Source organism: Physella acuta, unplaced genomic scaffold, assembly GCF_028476545.2.
Source record: "Physella acuta isolate Inbredline_101_S28 unplaced genomic scaffold, ASM2847654v3 ptg001562l, whole genome shotgun sequence".
Lineage (NCBI taxonomy): Eukaryota > Metazoa > Mollusca > Gastropoda > Physidae > Physella > Physella acuta.
The window spans coordinates 1,709-8,735 of NW_026733076.1; the positions used below are offsets into that span (position 1 = coordinate 1,709).

Consider the following 7,027-nt stretch of genomic DNA (forward strand, 5'->3'; position numbering starts at 1 on the left):
TACCACTTTGATCTAAAATCTACCTTCCAACATTGATCTAAAATCTACATACCAACTTTGATCTAAAATCTACCTACCAACTTTGATCTAAAATCTACATACCACTTTGATCTAAAATCTACCTTCCAACATTGATCTAAAATCTACCTACCAACTTTGATCTAAAATCTACCTACCAACTTTGATCTAAAATCTACCTTCCAACTTTGATCTAAAATCTACATACCACTTTGATCTATAATCTACATACCACTTTGATCTAAAATCTACCTTCCAACATTGATCTAAAATCTACATACCAACTTTGATCTAAAATCTACATACCACTTTGATCTAAAATCTACCTTCCAACATTGATCTAAAATCTACCTACCAACTTTGATCTAAAATCTACATACCACTTTGATCTAAAATCTACATACCACTTTGATCTAAAATCTACCTACCAACTTTGATCTAAAATCTACCTTCCAACTTTGATCTAAAATCTACATACCACTTTGATCTATAATCTACATACCACTTTGATCTAAAATCTACCTTCCAACATTGATCTAAAATCTACATACCAACTTTGATCTAAAATCTACATACCACTTTGATCTAAAATCTACCTTCCAACATTGATCTAAAATCTACCTACCAACTTTGATCTAAAATCTACATACCACTTTGATCTAAAATCTACATACCACTTTGTTCTAAAATCTACCTTCCAACATTGATCTAAAATCTACATACCACTTTGATCTAAAATCTACCTTCCAACATTGATCTAAAATCTACCTACCAACTTTGATCTAAAATCTACCTTCCAACTTTGATCTAAAATCTACATACCACTTTGATCTAAAATCTACCTTCCATCATTGATCTCAAATCTACCAGCCAACATTGATCTAAAATCTACCTACCAACATTGATCTAAAATCTATCTTCCAACTTAGATCTAAAATCTACCTGCCAACATTGATCTAAAATCTATCTTCCATCATTGATCTCAAATCTACCAGCCAACATTAAAACAAAGCCTGCGTGTGTTTGCAGGCTACTGGGTCCTGATGGACGTCTACCTGCCGTACCGACCTGTAAGCCTGTGGGTCTGTCATGGCGCAAGTTTTGTATTACTGGCTGCAGGACTATGTGCCACAGCAATACCTGTAAGTTTTTGTTTATAGCTGCAGGGCTATGTGCCACAGAAATACCTGTAAGTTTTTATTTTACTAGCTGCAGGGCTATGTGCCACAGCAATACCTGTAAGTTTTTGTTTTACTGGCTGCAGGGCTATGTGCCACAGCAATACCTGTAAGTTTTTGTTTATAGCTGCAGGACTATGTGCCACAGCAATACCTGTAAGTTTTTGTTTATAGCTGCAGGGCTATGTGCCACAGCAATACCTGTAAGTTTTTGTTTTACTGGCTGCATGGCTATGTGCCACAGCAATACCTGTAAGTTTTTGTTTATTGCTGCAGGACTATGTGCCACAGCAATACCTGTAAGTTTTTGTTTATAGCTGCAGGACTATGTGCCACAGCAATACCTGTAAGTTTTTTTTTACTTGCTGCATGGCTATGTGCCACAGCAATACCTGTAAGTTTTTGTTTTTAGCTGCAGTGTTAAAGCTTAAGCTGCTTCCATATTGGTTAATCTGATTAGAGCAGTTTAAAAAGTCTCCAACATACATCAAGTGGGGACGGCGTGGCCTAGCGGTAGAGAGCTTGGCTGCTACCCCGAGTTCAAATCCGGCAGCTACAACACTTCTCCATCAGACATGACTTGGGGCGGCTCCTGTAGCTTTGGCCTACCAACATTTCTCTAGTTTGAAGGATTCGAGTTCTGCTAGTTTACACAGAATCTGGTCTATCCTTTCTCGCTTCAGTTTTGTTATTTTTGATCTGCAGCTGACAGTATAGTCTACGCAAAAATATCTGTGTTCTCGAATTTAAAATGTGTAACTCACATACGCGGTACTGCGTGCGTTGAAAAGCCCTCTTCCCCCCCCCCCCCACCCCATGGTTAATTTTGTGATCTTGATATTTTAAGTACTTGGTTGTGGGCCCGGATTAATTTTGTGATCTTGATCTTTTAGGTACTTGGTTGTGGTCGAGATGGTCGACTCTTCAATGGCGAAGGTGTGATCTTCGACAACAATTATTTAACAAACCTTCGAAATGCCTGGCGATCTAGGACAGTGGTAATGTTTTGTAATTTGTGTAGATTTTATTTTGTACATGTTCAAATACTTTTATATAAACTATAATTATATAAGTTAAACCACTAAATACCTAAGGTACTGTTTTTTTTCTATCAAAGGTATTCCATGAACACAATCGTAAAGAGAGGAACAACAGACATAGTGACATTATTGCTGCGAATATTTAGCTGGCATTTTGCATAATGATGAGTTATCGTGTAGGCCTAGTGATCAGATAACTTAATGTCAAGCTTGATAACTCTGAAACAAATATCAACTGTGAAAATATTGTCTCCCTTGTGTGTTTTTTTTTAAATTCATTTGCTTGTGTAGGACTATAAACTAATTATAAACTAATTATGCTGCCGTACAATTGACTTCATTTTGTTGATTTTTTTTTACTTTGATATACAATTTTTTTTAGTAATTGAAAGTCATTATGTATGACAACTATTATACGTTGAAAAGGGAAGAGGGGTCTTGCGAAGGTAAAAAAAAATTTGTTTTAAGAGCTCAAGCGACCGACATAAATTATATATTTATTATGATATATTTATTATTTATTTATTTATATAAAACACATCCATAAAGTTAAAATATTGTGTCCTGTATGAAATTTCGAAATGAAGTGGAGCTTATGTTTCTTAACCTACGCATAAGAATGGATGGTGTGGTCAGCACAATGCTCAGCACCTTTACTTTCCGCGAACAATGGTCGATTGATTCAATCAAAGAATAGTCGCTTCATTCAATCTAACAATAGTCGCTTCATTCAATCGATGGTCGCTTGATTCAATCAATGGTCGCTTCATTCAATCGATGGTCCATTGATTCAATCAATGGTCGCTTGATTCAATCAATGGTCGCTTCATTCATGGGAAGGTCGCTTGATTTAATGGTCGTTTGATTCAAACAATGGTCGCTTGATTCAATTAATGGTCGATTGATTCAAACAATGGTCGCTTGATTCAATCAATGGTCGATTGATTAAAACAATGGTCGCTTGATTCAATCAATGGTCGATTGATTCAAACAATGGTCGCTTGATTCAATCAATGGTCGCTTGATTCAAGCAATGGTCGCTTTATTCAATCAATGGTCGCTTGATTCAATCAATGGTCGCTTGATTCAAACAATGGTCGCTTGATTCAATCGATGGTCACTTCATTCATGCGAAGGTCGCTTGATTCAAACAATAGTCGCTTCATTCAATCGATGGTCGATTGATTCAATCAATGGTCGCTTGATTCAATCAATGGTCGCTTGATTCAAACAATAGTCGCTTCATTCAATCGATGGTCGATTGATTCAATCAATGGTCGCTTGATTCAATCAATGGTCGCTTGGTTCAAACAATAGATTTTGATTCAATCAATGGTCGCTTGATTCAATCAAAGGTCGCTTCATTTAATCGATGGTCCATTGATTCAATCAATGGTCGCTTGATTCAATCAATGGTCGCTTCATTCATGGGAAGGTCGCTTGATTTAATGGTCGTTTGATTCAAACAATGGTCGCTTGATTCAATTAATGGTCGATTGATTCAAACAATGGTCGCTTGATTCAATCAATGGTCGATTGATTCAAACAATGGTCGCTTGATTCAATCAATGGTCGATTGATTCAAACAATGGTCGCTTGATTCAATCAATGGTCGCTTGATTCAAGCAATGGTCGCTTTATTCAATCAATGGTCGCTTGATTCAATCAATGGTCGCTTGATTCAAACAATGGTCGCTTGATTCAATCGATGGTCACTTCATTCATGCGAAGGTCGCTTGATTCAAACAATAGTCGCTTCATTCAATCGATGGTCGATTGATTCAATCAATGGTCGCTTGATTCAATCAATGGTCGCTTGATTCAAACAATAGTCGCTTCATTCAATCGATGGTCGATTGATTCAATCAATGGTCGCTTGATTCAATCAATGGTCGCTTGGTTCAAACAATAGATTTTGATTCAATCAATGGTCGCTTGATTCAATCAAAGGTCGCTTCATTTAATCGATGGTCCATTGATTCAATCAATGGTCGCTTGATTCAATCAATGGTCGCTTCATTCATGGGAAGGTCGCTTGATTTAATGGTCGTTTGATTCAAACAATGGTCGCTTGATTCAATTAATGGTCGATTGATTCAAACAATGGTCGCTTGATTCAATCAATGGTCGATTGATTCAAACAATGGTCGCTTGATTCAATCAATGGTCGATTGATTCAAACAATGGTCGCTTGATTCAATCAATGGTCGCTTGATTCAAGCAATGGTCGCTTTATTCAATCAATGGTCGCTTGATTCAATCAATGGTCGCTTGATTCAAACAATGGTCGCTTGATTCAATCGATGATCACTTCATTCATGCGAAGGTCGCTTGATTCAAACAATAGTCGCTTCATTTAATCGATGGTCGATTGATTCAATCAATGGTCGCTTGATTCAATCAATGGTCGCTTGATTCAAACAATAGTCGCTTTATTCAATCGATGGTCGATTGATTCAATCAATGGTCGCTTGATTCAATCAATGGTCGCTTGGTTCAAACAATAGATTTTGATTCAATCAATGGTCGCTTCATTCAATCAAAGGTCGCTTCATTCAATCGATGGTCGATTGATTCAACAAATGGTCGCTTGATTCAATCAATGGTCGCTTGATTCAATCAATGGTCGCTTGATTCAATTAATGGTCGATTGATTCAATGGTCGCTTGATTCAAACAATAGATTTTGATTCAATCAATGGTTGCTTGATTCAATCAATGGTCGCTTGATTCAAACAATGGTCGCTTCATTCAATCGATGGTCGATTGATTCAATCAATGGTCGCTTGATTCAAACAATGGTCGCTTGATTCAATGGTCGCTTGATTCAATCAATGGTCGCTTGATTCAAACAATAGTCGCTTGATTCAAACAATGGTCGCTTAAATCAATCAAACAATAGTCGCTTGATTCAATTGATGGTCGATTGATTCAATCGATGGTCGATTGATTCAATCAATGGTCGCTTGATTCAATGGTCGCTTGATTCAAACAATGGTGGCTTGATTCAATCGACCAATGTTTGAACAAGCAGTGTAACTCGATCTGACTGTGCCTACAAAAAATTCTAATGAAAGAGTTAAACAGTTTTTAAAATATGGAGAACGTGATTTGATCTAACAAAACAAACCAAAAAAACTGCACGATAGTTCGTTGATTTTTTTTTACGTAATGTTCGTTAAAGCTGCCTCCAAATCAGAGGCGAAGCGGGTGGGGGGGGGGGGGGGAAGGGGTGTGGTCGGGAGGTGCGGACCGCACCAGGTGACACCATTTAGGGGGGGTGGGTGACACCAAGGCAAAAAATAGCAAAATATATAGAGAAAAATTTTCACTTAATTAAATGATTTATTAGAGTGAATTAAATAGTCTTTTAAAAGCAAAGTGGACAAATCCCGACACGGGTGGAGGAAGGGGGGGGGGATGACACCATGACGTAAACCTGCTAATGATAAAGAAAACATGCAACATCCAGCTGAATTTATAACCGAATTTATATACAAATCGTTAGTATTATCTGAGGACAGTTTAAAGCAATCATCGTGGGTGTGACGGGGGGGGGGGGGGGGAGTTACATCAGCTTTCCATCAACTCAACGTTGCAATATATATGCCTGAGGGAAACGGTTTGGTTGGAAATCGTAATAACCTATATGTTAATCCATGTATGGGCGGGGGTAAAAAAATTAAATACATCCAGAAGAATTTAAAAAAAAAAACATACAGGCCCAACAAGGTGTATACACATACTTACAAGTATATATGATATATATATATATATATATATATATATATATATATATATATATATATATATATATATATATATATATATATATATATATATTTCGATTTTTTTTCTTACAGGGGGGGGGCAGGTGACGCCATTAGGTGCCGCCTCGCTACGCCACTAATCCAAATGCTAATGATTTGTATTAAATTTCAAATATTTATCTACCTATTAACCTAATTACATAACTTTCCAGCAAATGAATGTGGGTAACTGCACGTCCACAAAATGTGATAGCAGTTAGCAAATAAACCTCAGTTGTCCTGCTTTTAATACTTTTATTGATTCACAAAAAAAAACGAATAAATCAGGGGACATAATGCTCGAATAAAAAACTCCACCTTATGTCACATTACCACTGTTCAAATTGAAAGAGAAAAAAAAATTAATGATTCAGGGGAAATAATCCCCGAATGCAAAGAAAAAAAATGAAAAATACTGCTTTAGTCAAGTTTCTAGTCTATATATATAAAAAGCAATGTATGTTTGTGTGTGTGTGTGTGTGTGTGTGTGTGTGCCCTTTATGCATTACTACACCTCTCATCATATCGCCGTGAAACTTTGGGAAGTTGTTGAGAATATTCCTGGGGAAGTTTCTGCGAAAAAAAATATTTCGAATTCGCAGGGGTGGCGCCCCGGTAGGGCGCGATTTGTTTTTTCTCTATATACGATATATAAAAATAAAAGTCGATTTTGGTTTGACAGCGTTCACCAGATAGCCATGAGACTTTAGGGAGTTGATTAGAACACTCTAGGGGAGGGTTCTGTAAAAAAAATCATGTTTAATTTCATAAGGGCGGCGCCACGGGAGGGTGCGATTTTCCTCTATATGCGGTATATAAAAATAATAAAAGTGAATTGCAGTGACACCGTTCATCCGATAGGCATGAAACTCTTGGGAGTTCATTATAAAACAACTCTAGGCAAGGGTTCAGTAAAAAAAAACTTTAGTTTCGCTATGGGGCGTTACAAACGATTACCAAATTGAATCAGGCGTGTCCTCTGG

The 7,027-nt window shown here is 37.1% G+C and overlaps 1 long non-coding RNA gene across 1 annotated transcript; it reads left to right on the forward strand.

Moving 5' to 3' along the window:
• The first annotated feature begins 1,544 nt into the window (after window positions 1-1,544).
• Window positions 1,545-2,556, forward strand: LOC131928895 (uncharacterized). The gene is made up of 3 exons (XR_009383854.1): window positions 1,545-1,590; window positions 2,090-2,194; window positions 2,314-2,556. It is a non-coding gene; the product is annotated as an uncharacterized LOC131928895 (long non-coding RNA).
• Window positions 2,557-7,027: the final 4,471 nt, after the last annotated feature.